At 44.7% G+C, this 16,863-nt stretch overlaps 1 protein-coding gene across 2 annotated transcripts in view; it reads right to left on the bottom strand.

Annotated features, from left to right (window-relative positions):
* FGF13 (fibroblast growth factor 13) overlaps positions 1–865 on the bottom strand; it is a gene marked incomplete at its 5' end in the record, with an annotated part of 238,418 nt that extends 237,553 nt beyond the window's left edge. For both annotated transcript variants that reach the window (XM_082062312.1, XM_082062310.1), the window contains one exon: positions 737–865. The remainder of the gene's footprint in view (positions 1–736) is intronic.
* Positions 866–16,863: the final 15,998 nt, after the last annotated feature.

Below are 16,863 nucleotides of genomic sequence, written 5' to 3' on the forward strand. Positions count from 1 at the left end.
GCGCAGCCGGTCCTGGAAGTCCCACTAACCTGGGGGAGGGGGGACTTTGGTTTTTGTGTGTTGGTTTTTGTGTTTGGCTTTTTTCTTTTTTTCTTCCTTTTCGCATCCTCCCCTAATAATAATAATAGGACGGAGCAGCAGAGCTGCAGCCGCGGATAGGAGGAGGACGCGAGTCCCCGGCACTGCAGAAGAGGCGGCAGGTTTACGCTCGCCGGCAGCAAGGAGAGCTGGAGCTAGAGCTGCCCCTCCAGCCCCTCCCTCGTCCCCGCATCCCCCTCCCCATCACCCAGCCCGAGCTCCCTTGAAGCGGTACCGAGGTGGGGCAACGCGCATCTCTGCCGCCGCCCAGCCCCGGGACGGTGTCCCAGCGCCGGGCTGGGAATTGCACAGACCCAGCCTGCCCTCCCGTTGGGGAGCCGCTCCCAACCCCCCAGTCCCACAAAGGGCAGGCTCCGGCCGCGGGGTCGTAGCTCCCAACATCGCCCAGTCCCGAGCCCGGCAGCCTGTTACTGCCGTCGTGCAGTGCGAAAGGCTGGAGAGGACACTGGGGGAGACCTGGAGGGAAAAGAGAGGCGTCGGGCTCCCTTTAACTGAGGGACGGGCAGAGCCTGCGCTGTCCCGCTCCCAGCCACGCTGCTCTGCCCCGGGGTATGAGATAGGACTTGGGCCCCCTGTCCCATTCCCTCTTGGGGAGGAGGAAGGGACCCCCCCCAAGAGCAGCCGAAGCTCCTCTCACCTGTGCGACAAAACCTCTCTCTCTCCCGCCCCGTCCTCCTCGGCAGGAACGAAACTTCCTACGACCGGGGCCGCCGTCGGGGCAGGGGGCGCAGTTCGCGGCCACCCATTCTCTGCCCACCGCGGGCCGCGCAGGGAGGGAGGGAGGTAGGGCGGGGGAAACCCGATGCAGCCGGCTCCCCTTGGACCCTGGCTCTGCTCGGCAGCGCCCAAAATAAAGTCCTGGAAAGCGCCCTGAAGTGCCTGGGGGAGCCCCTCGCTGCGGCAACCGAACCCACTCATCTCCCCCTAAAGTGGCCTGTTTGGAGTGGGGGGACACTATGGACTACCTCCAAGACTGGCAGGGAACAAGGCAGGGAAGGACGGTATGCTCAGGGCACGGCCCTCCCCGTGGCCTCTGGGCTCTCCTCCGCTTATCCAGGCCCTACGACTGGAGACGCAACTCGCCCGCAAGTGCAGCCCCCGCACTGGGGTGCTGGGGGTCTCCGGAAGAGGCAGCACCGCCGAGGTTGCGCGGCCGCTATTTTTAGCGAAGCCGAATTCCTCCCCCTTCACTCTCCCTTTTCTCCAGCCCAGCCCCGGGGACAGCTGGAGGCAGATCGGCTTACCGTGGCCAGCGGGGTCCAGGCAGTGCTCCTGCCCCAAGAGAAAGGTAGCTGAGCTGCCAGGAGGCAGGACATCACCTGGGTAAACGAGGAAATGAGCCACAAGCTGGCCCACAGTGCGGGGTAAAGTGCCATTCCCACCTCACACAGGTGGCTGGAGATCAGGTGTGATTACAAAAATCAGGGCTCTTTAAGCTACGACTGAAGAGCCAGGATCAAAGCTGCCACTTGGAAGAATTTGTACTTATTAAATGACTTTCCCCTAAGAAATGCTCAAAGCACAAAACTGAACCCCAAGTCCCTCAAGCAGAGCTCCTCCAGCCCTTCATGCATCTGTCTGCACCATGAACAACCCCTGCTCTCTTTGTGGAACTGAGAAATTGTCTTGACAGGGTCAGCTTTGCTTCACAGAGATTCAGTAAGCTCTCTGATGATAGTTGACTTAGGGTGTTCTCAATATAAGGCTGTTACTTGAGCCTTTTCTGTGATTTTTTTTTTTTAACACCTCAGAAACCTGCCAGGAAGATCAAAAAGTTGGGCTTTCTCTGGGCTGTTTCTCTCCAGTCGAACCTGGACCACTGAAATCAGAGAGCTGGAAGTAGAGGAGTGGGGAAGGAGGGATTCTTCTGTTCAGCTGAGCCCATGTTGTCAGAGCTAGCCAGTGAGCACCAGCAAGGAGATTTCAGCTGTTTGTACATCTTAGATCCTGGTTTTCTAAGGCACTTGCAGTGAATTTGATGAGAGCTACAGACAATTCACACTTCAGGTCTGAGGTCTTTCCAGCACTAGAGCCTACTGATATATGCTGTGTGTAGTATTGACAGCGAACTTGGCTTATATTAACCGTTCTCACCTCTGCCAGGAGACCTCTTAAATTTTCCAGGAATAGTTATTACATTGACCAAATGAGGCCTATGATCTCAAACTAAACATTGGAAGGAGGCAGCAGCTCAGTATGTTGCAGTGGTACCTACTGATGGGCAGAACGCTTACCCTGTTATTTCGAAAGGATTTCATTTTTCCCCTCACCAGTTTGCAAGGCTCAGAAGTGTCAGTTAAAACACTAATAAAATACAGTATTATGTATGCAAAATGTAACAGGATTTGCATGAAAGCTTATTGCAGTCTGGGTACAGTTTGCACAGCCTTTACTTTTAAACTACCTTGATGGCTCAAGTATTCTAGTGGAGACTTAGGTCTTCAGATTCCCTCATCAGTTCTTTGCTTTGATGTGAACATCTCTGAATTTGGGGTAAAACCCTCAAGGTCTGGCTTTGCAACAAAATTTTGTTAACTTACCCACAAATATTTAAACATTAATCTGAGCATTAGTATCTCTGCATATTGCTTTCCCAACTATAGAAGGGAAAAGCATCACCTTGTTGCTTTACAGCCATAATACTGGAAGCTGAGAAGCACTTGGATGCTGTTGTGACAGAACTCATACACAAGCTACATACCACAACCAGGTTTATGCAGAAACTCACCTGTATGTGGCCTTGACAGGGAATTTGTACCTCTCACTGACAGCATTCTCTGAGTTTCTGAATTAGCAACAATTTCTGCACCTCCAGATAAATCAGGTACCCAGAGGAAGAAGATTTAGTGAGGTTTAGTACAGACAAATCTGATGTGTCCCGTGCAAATGCTGTTTTGGTGTTCCATATCCATCTGAGTGGCTAGGAAGGGTTTAAATTCAAGACTCTCTTAGGTGAGGGAGCACTATTTAAAGTCAAGTATAGTAAATTGCTCTAATTACACACCTTTTGTGCCACTCCCAAGATTGTGATGGAGTCATCTAAACTGAATGGCAACAAGCCAGCAAAGCAGCATCATCTATTAACAGACCCTTTTATGGTTCCTGAACTCTTGTGCCCAGAGGGACAAATGCGATTGCCTAAAGCACAGCAAGGTCTCACAAGCCCCAAGGGTGAAGTGAAACATGAGGCCTTTGCAGCAGAGAGACACACGCAGCAGGTCATATTTGGGCTCTCTGAATACTTGCAGCTCTCTGGAAACAGGCATGGCAGAGCTGGCGTGCTGCACAGAGCTGTGCCGCTGCTGAGGGTATTTATTCCCCCAGAGACATCGCCCAGAAGGTTCTGACTTGGCACCAGCTTGGATAAATCGGGTATCATTTACAATCTGAAATTGTAACCTGTAAGTGCCTTCATACAACGTAATTATTGCTGCTTAATGTCCAACAGTTGTACAGTTTGTCCATAAAACACATGCTTGTGAATGTGCTTTCCCTGTCCTCGTAAAATATCTCTAGAGACATATACCCCCTGAGCAATTCTGGAACTCATATAGATACAGTAGTGGCATTGCTCCTTGGTGTAGCTTTTCCTTGGTTCTTTGGCTTATTCTCAAGTTGAAATTTACTCTTTTCTGCAGGAAGTGGTTTGTAAAAGGTCCAGATTCTGCTCTTTTATATAGCAGCCTTTAAACCAGTCCAAGTCTAAATGAGCTTTGTCATGATGGTTCCTTGTATTTTCCCAGTTAAATCTGAAGTAAAACTCTCCCTGCATTCAGGTGAGACAGGATTAGGCCTTAAATTTAAGATTCCAGACATGATAAAGTTTCACTAATGCAATCACTTACTCCTCATTTCGAATTCTGTTTTTATATTCATATTGGCATCTAGAGGTATCTATTACATTATGATAAAATAAGTAAATGATTAAGTGGCCATGTCTGAAGTTTTGTTGCCACTGTTCTGTAATGGTGCCTATAAAATCCGTCCAAATAAATCCAACACGCCTCTCCTTATTGCCTGGTCTGTCACTGTTTTAATTGCAATGCTAGGACAAATTTACTACAATTCATGTGATTTAACAGAACCCACAAAGATTTAAAGCTGAAATTAATACTAAACACAGGGCCAAAGCACAGCCTATTCTCTAGCAAGCACAACATTGTTCAGCTGGATGTTTAATTTGGTCCCCATCTTATTTTTACCACTTCTATTCCTACGCAGTCTTAAGCACTACACAGAGGATCTTTTTTGGCAGACAGCTTGCTGTGCAGAATCTTCCTCTTTACAATTGCCAAAACCCAACTGCTATATGCAAACTGAGTTCCAGCTAATGGATAGTATGGAGATTGCAGTTTAATTTCTCTAAATAATTCAGTCTGATAAACAGAGAAGCCCTAAGCAAAAGTGAATCTCTCACAAAGTGAATCTCTCACCTATTTACTATGAATAATTTCAATTAAAATTAATGGACACCAAGCATTCTGTGCTGTGACCCTGGGACTCTGAATTGCTTCTCTGGGCTGGGGAATGTGCTCAGCACCTGGGAAACTGAGCATCTCACATTGCTGTGCAATGATGCCTCTGGCTGATCAGGCTTTGTGAACTGCAAAGCAAATCCTGATCAAGGCTGCTGGATCAAGCACCACACTGATGTGAGGCCTCTAGCACTGGAGATCAAAGTCTTCCAGATTACTGAAATTCTAAAATAGATCAGTATTGAAGGTCTTTTCTCTCTGCATTTCGGTATATTGCTAAACTAGATTGATCGCAGTTTACAAAGATACGCATTTCTGTAACAGAGTACGGTACTAATTTGGTGTCTAAAACCAAAAATAATTCTTCTTATGGCTCTAGAAAAGCCTAGTGGTTTAATGGACAAAGACCACGTCTCACATGCAATCTCAGAGCTTCATTCCCAGCTAACAAATCTTTTAAAAGTTCACAGCAAACCTCACTTTTAAACCCTGGATTTACTGAAACTAAATCATCCTGAAATATACCACAAAGTTCATAAATAAGTGAATTTTGGCAAAATGTGTTTGAGGAATGCTAGTGGTTACACAAACATCGCATGGCAAATGCAATATATTTATGAGAATCAGTGACAGTATTTAACATAATCTGTGAATTATCACTTGAAGTTTTCATTTAGCAGAAATGTTTACATAGATTTTTATTACGCCTGGAAAGCCTGAGTAAACCTACAAAAGTTGTTTTCTGTCTCAAAATCCTACCCATATTACCTCAAGTAGATGGTTGCTTGGCAGCCTGCTTTTTTGAGGTTGCCCCTCTCCTCAAATTTGGTGAAATGCAACTGTTTAAGAAATCTCATCTCCTTTACACCATCAGCATCTGACACCAGAGCCACCATACATCCAATAACCATTTATCACCAGCACACTAAACCTGAATAACATTGGAAACAAGACGAACACACATTTCCAGGTACGTGAGGTGGCAATATCACAATGGGAGAATGCAAAATGGGCCTCTGAGTGCTCTCTAGCATGTTCATATAAAGACAACAGAGGCTGAAGCACTGCATGGTTTAACATATCACAGAAGCACTAGCTGCATGTTAGCCTTGGGAAGCAAAAAGACTCAGCTTCATCACCCTGAACTGATTCCTTATTTCTAATCTGTGCTTTCTCAGGTAAATTAAAAGATGGGAAGTTTTGTACGAAGTCTCTTCACCTTACTACTGCCGGCCAGAAGCCAGTGAGAACAGCTGCAAATCAGAGACACCAGCTGAGCAGAGCTGCAGCTGCACCATTTACCTTCACGTCATCCAGCCACCCTTAAGTTTGCAGAAATTTGGACATACACACCAAGTGGGTGAAGTTCAAACCTTGCAAAAATGACAGGCAGGTTTTTTTCCTCTCTGGGGGTGGCAGTGGGGAATATACTCAATTTAAATAAAGTTGTTACCTGATAGCTTTTGTGAGACACCTGCAGCCTGAACTTTTGCAGGTGGAGTGGAAAAAAGAGGGGGAAGCATTCAGTACCCTAACTGAAACCAGGTCCCTTGATGTCCAAACAGATTTTTGCCCAAGGCCTCTTCTCTGAGGCTGGTGAAAGGTTTGTTACAGAAAACAAAAAGATGAAAGACCCAGGAGTGGTTCTTCTGCTATTCACAGCATAAATCAAAGGGTGAAGGTGGTCCCACACCCCTCATGAGTATAATAACAAGAAGTACAAACCAAATTATGGCTACTTTTTACTGTGTAAAGTAAGAGGAAAATGCACTTCACAGGGCCCATCATCCTGTGCATCACAGCTTTCCCTTTACTACTCCTTCCGCTACTTGGTCAAGTTTTAAAACTTGAAAGGTTTTGAAGTGGAACTGGAACAGAAGCTTTGATGTTTGACTCTGCTAAGATGCAGACTGGCAGCAGTGGCTGATCTCATTCCGGCCTTCATGGACCTGAGAGAAAACAGTATTTGAAGAGGAGGCTGGGGAGGCAAAACGTATATGATACCAAATCTGACTCTGAAATCCAGAGGTAAACTCAGATGGGCACAAAGTCCCCGTGCAATGGGAGACCTGACATTAGAAACCTCGGGTTACCTCGCTAACAAGCAGGCAAAGACTGTGAGGAGCATTATATGGCTGAGCCGTCCCTCAAGATCCACCAGTTTCAGACGGAGAAAGCTAATAGAGCAACAGCAGGAAAAAGAACATACAGCAATATTTGAAAGGAAATTTGCCAACTAGAGCTGTGACACTATTTCAGGCTTGTATGTGCAATGATATCATAGGGTAACATTTTTTGTGCCTGACTTTTTCCTTAAGCATGGTAAAAATTAATCAGCATTTGATCTTTACAAGTCTGAGAGACAGAGACAGGAATGTAATGATTAGTTTCTCAGACCTATTTTGGGGCTCAAAGAAACCTAAAAAACCAGTTATGCTTAAAGTTCAGAGTGGATCCTTAAAGGAAAAATTGAAAGACATTAAATTAGTTCAAGAAGCTCATCTTAAAAGAAAGTTCTAAGTGTTGCAATAAGCCTACAGTGCACAAGGCAAGATTTTCTGTTGGTATGAGCTTGCTCTTATGCATCAAGCAGCGCTAGAATTGTAGAGCCACAAAATAAGTTGCTCTCCTCTGTCATGAACCCACTGCCTGTCTACTACTTTGTGGACCTTTCCTACATAAAATTGTCTTCCTCTTTAAAGCTCTATGCAGCTCATGCCAGATGCTTCAGTTCTCTAACTTGCAGCAATTTTAAGCTGCATATGATGAAGTTTTTTAGCATTTCCTTCACTAAGACATGACCTAGCTCCTGTGCTTACCCAGGATCAGGAGATGGAGCTCGCCTAATTTACACTGAGCACTTCTGCACCATTTCTCCTGTTTCCTCTGGTCACTATGGTCGTGCCATGCGGCTCCAGGGCTTCCCGTTCATTTTCAACTGAGCTGAACTTGTAGCTACTTCATAGACCTCTCACATGGCTTAATCAGATGGCAGCTGGTATTTCTCATGTGTCAACCAAGTCTTGATCTGAATGACATGCAATGTCATGAGTGAGCACAAGCAACAAAACTTTTCCCTTCTGCTTATATAGATCTGCTCGAGTCCTCATGACCCGTTAAATTCCTATAGCACAAGGTGGATGGCTGTGACAGTGGTCTAGTAGCTAGCTTGATCTTTGAGGAGAAGCAAATCTTTAGCTCTGAAAGTCAAATGCTGCACGACCTGGAGACTTTTTTTACAAAGCAGACTTCAGGTAAGTTGGAGGATTTGGATTTGTTCAAGGCAGAGCATGTAGTTACAGCTTTTCTCCTTCAAAGTGGCGCTGAGTGCAGGTCCTTGCCCTGCCAACCCAGGAGGATTCTGCCTACTCATTCTTTGTAGAAAACCAAACACACTTTAGGGGTTGTTCCCCATTAAAAAAAAACCAACCCTGTATTTGGAGGTCATGGCTCTGAGAGGGAAACAATTTTAAACTGGTTTGCGTATATTTGAAATCTCTTTCTAAACCTCCATGTGAACTGTGTTGATATAATTGGTTATTTTTTTTTACTTTTGGCTCCTGCCTCATTTCAAAGCAGTAGCTAAACTGTGCATTCAGACTGGCAATGTTGCATGTAATAACTGGTATGCATCAACACCTTACATTTTGGGCTGCACCCGGGCTCAGTGCTGGTGACAGCTTTCAAATGTAGCCACAACTTGATTATTTCTTGTCATGCCATTCGGCTTTAGCCTTTTCCTGAGCCATTTCTAGATACCACCTTGGAGCACAACTAAGAAGCAGTGCTTTCGGGCTCAGCTCCCTGTTCCCCATTTCTCTCCACCAAAATTATTCCTAGGTGTATATTCTTCCTAGTTTCTGGTGATATTATGATATCTGCAGATATATTATTTATAGCCACAGGATTTGGTTTTCTGTGCCTTCAATCTGAATGCTCCTTCAGCATCTTTTAATAGCTATCACTATTTTGTATCCCCCCACTGTTTTTTTTCCCCTCTAGGGAATATGCCAGCAGGGACTGAAATCCTTCTGGATCAGGAGCAGAGACAAATGCAGCTCTGTTTGTAAACACTCCAAGGCTAAAATTAGCAGGAGTCAGAAGAAGAATCGTTTATAAACTTCAGGCTCCCTGAGCCATCTTGAGGAACGTCACACACATATCAACACATCTGCTGCCGATTTAAATAGCAGCCACATTGCCTTCCCTGTGGGGAGCAGTGCCCCCAGTGCCCGTCCCACCAGCCAACTGCTCCAAGCCCTCCTCCTTGCTTTAGATTCATTGGCCAAACATCACCACCACAAATGATCAAGCACATTTTCAGTTGGAGGAACTATCTAGATCCTCCCTAACATGTTGCAGAAGATGGAAGAAAACCTTGGATAGCCAAAATATTGTCCCACTAACAGGGGAGGGTTTCGGGGTCTGATTAAACACTTGGAGATCAGGGAAAACCTCACAGCATGAGCAGTTTTTAAACAACCTTGTGCTGTACAGGTTCAAGCTTGAGGGAATCACAGAATGGTTGGGGCTGGAAGTGGCCTCTGGAGATCATCTAGTCCAACCAACCTACTAAAGTAGATTCACCCATAGCAGGTTGCACAGGATCTCATCCAGGTGGGTTTTGAATATCTCCGGAGAAAGAGACTCCACAACCTCTCTGCGCAGCCTGTTCCAGTGCTCTGGCACCCTCAAAATAAAGAAGTTTCTTTACATGTTTAGTTGGAACCTCCTGTGCTTCAGTCTGTGCCTGTTGCTCCTCACCCTGTCATTGGGCACCACTGAAAATAGTCTGGTCTCATCCTCTTGACAGCCACCCTTGAAATATTTAAGAGCATAAATAAGGTCCCCTCTCAGCCTTCTCTTCTCCAGGCTGAACAGACCCAGGTCTCTCAGCAATTCTTCAGGAGAAAGATGGTCCAGTCCCCTAACCATCTTTTTTGTTCTCCACTGGACTCTCTCAAATAATTCCTTGTCCTTCTTGAAGTGAGGAAAACTAAGCCACATTGGGTACAGTAGACAACATTGACTGGGATGGCTAACCCCTCCATAGGTCTCTCAGCAGTTACAAGCAATGGCATATAAAAATGACCTTGGCTGTGTCTGAAGGAAAACACAGTAGAGAAGCAGTGGTATGTTCAAACAGTGTGTTCAATAAAATCTATGCTTCTCAGAACAGGCTGACAACGAAATGCCAAAAAATCTGAATATATCACATCAACAGTTGAACTCAAGACTTCATAGATCCTAAAGGAGGAAATTGGCTCTTTTTGTTTTGCAAAAACACATGAATACAAACAACTACTCATCTAAAGCTTTTTTAAAAGGCATAGCCAAAAAAGAAGATGCCATGGCTTTGCTATCTGTTGGGTTCATAAGACTAAATGAGATTAAAAATATATACAAAATAAGTAGGTGGTATATTCTAAAAAGAAACAAACAAAAAATAGTGTTACAGCCAAATAAAGCAAACATCTTTAAAAAGTGTCAGAGGCCACAACGATACTATTTGGAGTTTTATTCAGTATTTGAGAATATAGCCAGTTTTTTTGAAAGTGAAAAATTCATGCCCATAAACCTGAAGTTATAGAAGGAACTTAACAGCTCAGATTTTATTTAAGAGAGAAGAATAACTGAACTGGAAAGTGTAACTCCTCCCTGCCTTTTGTTACCAGCTCAACATGGGAAAAACTAAAATCTTTATCTCCACCAAAGAAATTGGGAGAATAATTCAGCGAGAGGGGATTGCACCCGATTCCCAGGCTGGGAGATCTTGTTGAGCTTATTCTATACAACTAACACAACTGATAGCACTGCTGGGATTTTCTTTGTGGGGGGAAAAAAAAAAAAAAAAAAAGGAAAATATTAAACTAGATGTTTGTAATGAACAATTGGGGTATTCTGGACACACATCTTTTTCAAATACAGCTGCTTACCACACCCAAGTCTACTGCCCGCTCAGTGCTTTGCTCTTCCAGACATCCCTGAGTGCAGGGCAGCTGCTCCAAGGGAAGGAGCTTTGCACAGTCCTGTCTATAAGGATTTGCACACAAAGCGTTGCCTCTGACACTTAGGCCCTCTGTGCACCCCACTTTTACAGCACTTTCTCTGCAGCAGATCCCTGTAAGACTATCTGAGAGGCCATCGGTAACAGGGCAGCAGGCCCTCTCCTCCTGGGACACCCCAGTCGATTGCTGCTTCTCAGGGTGCTGCTGTCATTTGCCATAGCTCCTCTGCACAGCCTCATGCTGTCAGATACTCTCAATTTAAAAAGAGATTTTTAGGGTTTTTTCTCCCCCAATTCTTGTCTAACCCTAGACATTATGGGCTTGTTCCAGTCTCAACCAATTGATGTGAAACATGAAGGACTAGGGCATGCTCTGCTTCAACTCCCTCCTGCAGGCAACACAGCAGGAGAAACCACCACTGTGTGATGAGAGGCTGCACGGGCAGGCAGCTGGTGGCAGAACTCATCCCTCCCGCAAAGCCACCGCCGGCAGCAGAGGTGCGATTGGGACTGAACTGCCTCAGCTACAGTCCTCGAGAGACTCAAAGCCTCTGTTGACCCTCTCATCCAAGTTGGTGACAAAGCAGGCTGCGACCCCTTGGGCAGGGACACGTCGGGCAGTGGGACACAGGGAGGCTGATGTGCCCAAGACTGCCCCAAGCTAATGTGACAATAGCCCAGCACACACCAGCCCACCAAAAGCCACAGATCCCACCAGACTTAGCATGAACCCAGGGCTGCTATATTTGGAAAGGAACTGCAACCCCTTAAAAGAAGCAATAAGAGTCAAAGTACGTGACTTGAGGCACTTTCAAAAGAGCCATATCCTTTCCATTTGAAGTGTGGTGCTTGTCGATGTTTCCATTTCTCTGCCCTTGGCAGAACACGCACATACACTATGTCATGTCCACAAAATACTTGGCTGAAATTTATATCCCCAAAATCCTTACCATATGCAAAATATCCCATCCATTTAAATAGGAGGATTATAGGAGTAGGAGGAAGCTTAGCACAAACAATAGCTGTGATCAAACCCAGCACGCACAAGTGATTTGTGGGAAGTGCAAGACATATCAAAGATGGCAGGTGCTGCTCTTGCTTGCAAGCTATTTATACTCGTGGAGTCACTTTATAAACACTTCTTACTTTAGTAGGCTCGTAGTATTCTTTTTCAAAGGGAGAGGAGAGGTGTAGAGTATGACTGTGCAGGCCAAGTCTGTCATTTTCAAGATAACCGAATTAAGTATTGCATAAAAATCCTGCTGAAATACACAAAGAAGAGTAGCCTGATATAACTAGCTTCAAAGCAGGGAATCACAACAAAACAGGAGATATGTAACAGGGGAAAAAAGACACAAAAGAAGCAGAGGGGAAGCAAATAAAACATTTTCCTCTTAGAAAGTACTAATCTTAGAGATCCAGGCTCTGATGGGATTTTATCTTTTTTTTTTTTTTTAAACAAAGGAATCACTGTCTCACACAGGAAGTAAATATACTTGGTAAACAGGACTTGGCTGCTTCCTTCTGAGGTCTGAGAGCATGATGAGCATGACTTCTCACCTAAGAGATGCGTTGGCAAGGGGTTGGCCCCAAGGAGCGACCTGGTGGGCTTTGGAGGGAGCCAGGAGTGTTCCCTAGACAAGCACCAGCCATGGGGCACAGTCCAGTGCTGGGGTAGCAGCAATCCAGCATGGACACCTTTCCATCACTTGGATCCAGTCGCAGGATGAAGGCTTCTGAATTCAACCAGAAACAAGAGCTGGAAACCATAGAGCATAGCCCACCTGGGGACATCACCAGAACTGGTCGCAGCATTTCTCAGATGGTGTGAGATGTTGTAAAACCCAGGATTAATCCCTCACAGCCTCTCCTTGGGCTCTGGGAGAAAGAGAGATGTCACCACAAGCTGAACCCTGCGTCCACACTCAGCATCTGTGCTGTGAAAACACAGGGAGCTGCAATTCAGATGCCCTTTCAGTGATAACACCCCCAGTGCTGTCATCCTCACTTGTGTGTGTCTGGAAATAATTGTTTAAGAAACCGCTATTTCTGACTCGCGATTCCAGTTGTGAGTGCCTGTACAATGAAAAGGTTAGTGTCTATATTATTTACATGTCAGCACAGGTCAGAGGCACTTACAAAGGTTAAGAAAAAACAAACAAAGAAGAGCGTGACCTATTCTTTGTGCTCTTGATCTTAAGACTTTTAGACTGGCATGTCTCCATTTAAATGGACAAGAATTTCTGTGCTTACACTGGAAAATTCACCAAAAATCATTCTCCTTGTGTTTTGCTATAATAACCATGTCGTTTTCAATTGCTCCTCAGACACAGCTCTTGTAGGCACGAATTGCATCATTACCAATTATTTTTCTCAAAGTACCGAGTATCACTGTCACTGTGTCATAACTAAGGCAGTAATACAAGTCTCAGGAGTGATTTTGGAAAAAAAAAAACCCTAACAACTAATTAGCAAGCATCTTCTTTAAAGCAAACTACCACAAGTCATTAATCATAAAAGTTTCTAATTTTGGAAATGAGTTAACTGAACTTTAATGAGACAAACAGCTTTTAAAAGCTGCTACCACAAGACTATGTGCATTAAACTGGAGAGTGCAGCAAAATGACTGATTTCATTACTGATTCCAGGAAACACTCCACCAGTTTGTGGAATCTACAAAATCTCCAAATTCCTTTCAAAAATTCTACTTATTTATGGTACATGGTATTCCAGGAAGTCTGCGGTACACTTGCACGTCAATAACAAGTTGGAAGGGAGAGGAAGGGACTGGGAGGGGTCACAGAGGAGCTGGCAATGACCATGGCATGCCCCTTGCAGTAGCTGGGCTCCTAAGGTCTCTTCCAGACCAACGTTTCTGTGGTTGATAGCCCCAGGACATCAACATGGATACATGCATTTAAATCCAACATAAATGGGGCAGAAACAAGTAATTTCTGCTGGGGAACTGCTCCTTCCCATGTATAATGTTAGATCAGAGTTCTCGTGCTTTCAGTGCAGCAAAAATCGTAGACACCAATAAATGAAGACACTCAGTAAATAAGAACAAATACTAGCATTAAGAATGTGTTAATCACTGTGGGAAACAGTCAGAGAGGAAGCTTGATATTATTGCCACATTCGGCCTGAGCAGAAAGTCTCTCTGAATGGGATGAAAGGTTTCCTGAGGAGTATTCAGCTAAAACCTTGTTGCAAATGAAACACACGGTCCTGGAACAATCCTCATTTCAAAACTACACCCTGCTGACCTTTGTGCAAAAAGATGTTCATAGGCAAGCGACTTACTGTTGTCTTCTCATGACAAAAGCTAAAGAGATTGTTGTGTCAGGCACAGACTGGATGCTGCTATTATCAAATGACAGCATCATCCTGCCGAGGCAGGAGCACCGTCATGCAGAGAGCTGCTAAAGTGGTGTGAACATACAGCAAAGCACACTCTGCAGGCATCTAACTCCCTCATCCACAGCATGGAGAATATCCTGCCTGAGGTACTCAGATCACCTCCTTTCTCCTGAGAAGCATCTTTCTCTTTGTTCCCCAAAACCGTGAGTTTATGCAAGGATGTGCTGCTAGCCTGTCATCAGTCAAAATTTCCTACACGGCCACAGGTCACAGCATTGTCTTTATAGGGAAAAGTCAGGGGGCCACAAGGCCTGAACTGGTTGGAAAGGAGATTTGGTTTGTGCCTGAGGAAGCCCTTGACTCCAGGCAGAGAGGTGAGGATGTGTTACACACCATCCTACCCAACCAGCAGCAGTTTTCTGCCCCTTGTCTGTTTTCCTGCTAGACCTTGGGCTGGTAACAGAGCCAGAGGCCAAACACAAACCACCCACCTCCTTCTACAGCACAGATCTCTGGCTCAGCACCAGTGTTAGGTCCTCAGGAAAAGTTCTCTCTGCAGAGATGAAGCAGGGTGTGTGTGGGGGTGCAGATGCTCCAAGCAGCCTCCCCAGGGCTGGAGAGCAGCTCTGCGGGCTGCTGTGTGCCTGCGTGTCACATTGCCACCTAGTGACCCAGCAGCCTGCTGGCTTGGGGCAATAGTTTTGCTGTCATAAGAATCAAATCACCTATAAGTATATAACAAATATAATAAAACTGCATAGACAGGCTCTGGCTCTCTGCTCACACAGAGCAGCCCTCCCATGAAAGCTGTGGTCACTACCTCCCCTCAGTTTTCCCCTCTGCTGTCCAGTCACCACAAAGTCACAGAGTTTTAAACAAAAACCTTGAGCTGTTAATGTACCAATTACTAATCACAGTGGTCACTGTTAAAGCAACAAGCCAAATACATCTGTGGTGTGCACAGGAGAGACAGGTGCTGTATTCTGCAGGCAAACGTGCACCACTGAATGCTGTCCTTGCAAAGTGCATTTAAATCAACATTACAAGTAACTTTAACTCACTGAATGTACAGAAGTTTCACTATAAGCAGTTTAAGAATATTTTTTGCTGTGTTAAACAGCACAACATACTGTCATATTTGTTTTTCCATTAAAAGATAATTAAAACAAACAGCAGTAGCCAATAACTTGAAAAAAGGGGGATTGAATCAACTAAAAAATTCCCTTCCTTGAGCAAAAATGTTAGATACACCTGTATTTACTGACATCTAGTGTGGCAAGATAACGTTTCTTGATAAACAATTCAGCTTCTATTCCTGACATCGAAGCAATGCTATGAGAACTATTTCCATTAAGAATACCTAGAAGAGCTACTTCTTCCTGAAGATGGGATAAACTGAAAGCTTTTCACTAATGACTTCTGATTCATTTCCTCAACATCTCCGGTAATGAAGTACTGTTGCATTCACTTCCATGAGTGGAGTATCTACTCCATCTTCTGAGCTGTGCCCAATACACTGATTCAGATTTTTCCCTTTCCTGACTTAGCCAGAATTTTAAAATGCCATTACACCATCTGGGTGGCATTTGTTCCCAGGAAAAACAGGTTATTATTAACAGAAATATTTGCTCTCCAAACTCACTGTGTCAACTGTGATGCTAGGAATTCGGGAAGGTCAGAAAGGACATCGAGCCAGCATCCACCAGCAAGAAATTAGGGTTGGAAAGTGCCAAAAAGTCACGTGGACAAATACAAGAAAGTGTTGTGCAACCCAGTCTTTTTTCCTGGAGGTGTCCAGGAAGTAACATAAAGCATGTCAAGAAAGCATGTGATGGCTTTTTCTACAGTTCTTTGTTATCCAACACTACTAAAGTAGTTTTCTATGGTAAATGGGGCTCTCACCTGTGTGAAGGCCAGTTCCCACTTAAACAGCCAATGTGCTTCGCACACTCCAGAGAGAGCCAAAACATGTTCCATGAACCCTGTGAAGAAGCACAACCCCGAGAACCAAGAACCCTGTGGTAGTGTCATTACCCACAGAGGAGAGGCTGATGCCTATTACTTCTCCCCAAAACTATCATTGTTTCCAAATGCTGTCAGAACAAAGCTGCTTGGTTGTACAGTCATGAAAAATCATGTCAATTCCCCTACTTCACCAGCTACACTGAACCCAGCTTGCTACAGTATGTGGCCTTTGGTCAAACTCAGATGCATTCATAATTAATGTGTAATGCTTTAAATGCATACTTTTTAAAAAATTCACTTTCCATACCTGACCATACAGCCTTATTTTACTTGGTGTGGCTACTTAGCTTGGTCTCACCTTAAGCAGGAACAGAGAAAAGGGCTTCCCAGCTTTATAGAAAAAAAAAGATACATTTTTAAACCATTTTAAAATGCCTTAGAAAATGACTTAATGGTATTCATGATTGCAGGACTCTAATATCACTTCTTATTAACAGAACATAACCTGGTGATGACACTTCAGAACATTGCTCACAGCTAATTACAAGATCCTTATTTCTACCAGATAGCGCAGCTCAGCCTTGGGGAGCAGGAGGGCTCTCTGGCATCTGAGCTTCTCCATCCATCCATCGGCTTTTGAACACGGTCTATTGAAAGAAATTGATGTTTGTCCCTTGAAGAATCATAGCACTTGCTGATACGTAAACCTTGAATCCTCACTGATCTAACGATAAGCGCTGAGGTTGTTTACAAACACTGTGCTGTACTTCAGAAATTAAACCCTTACCTTTTGCAATTAGTATTTCATGACTTGTTGCCAAATGCTGCTGCATCCCAAAGGGCTGTAATCCCTCAGCACAGAGAAACAGCTTCCTCCACCATGTCTTAGGAAAACGGGGATGCAGCCCTCCCGCCCGCTGAGCCTCCACAGCCACTTCAAATTAGCGAATGTAATTC

Source organism: Streptopelia decaocto, assembly GCF_964273445.1.
Source record: "Streptopelia decaocto genome assembly, chromosome: 10".
NCBI classification, from domain to species: Eukaryota; Metazoa; Chordata; class Aves; order Columbiformes; family Columbidae; genus Streptopelia; species Streptopelia decaocto.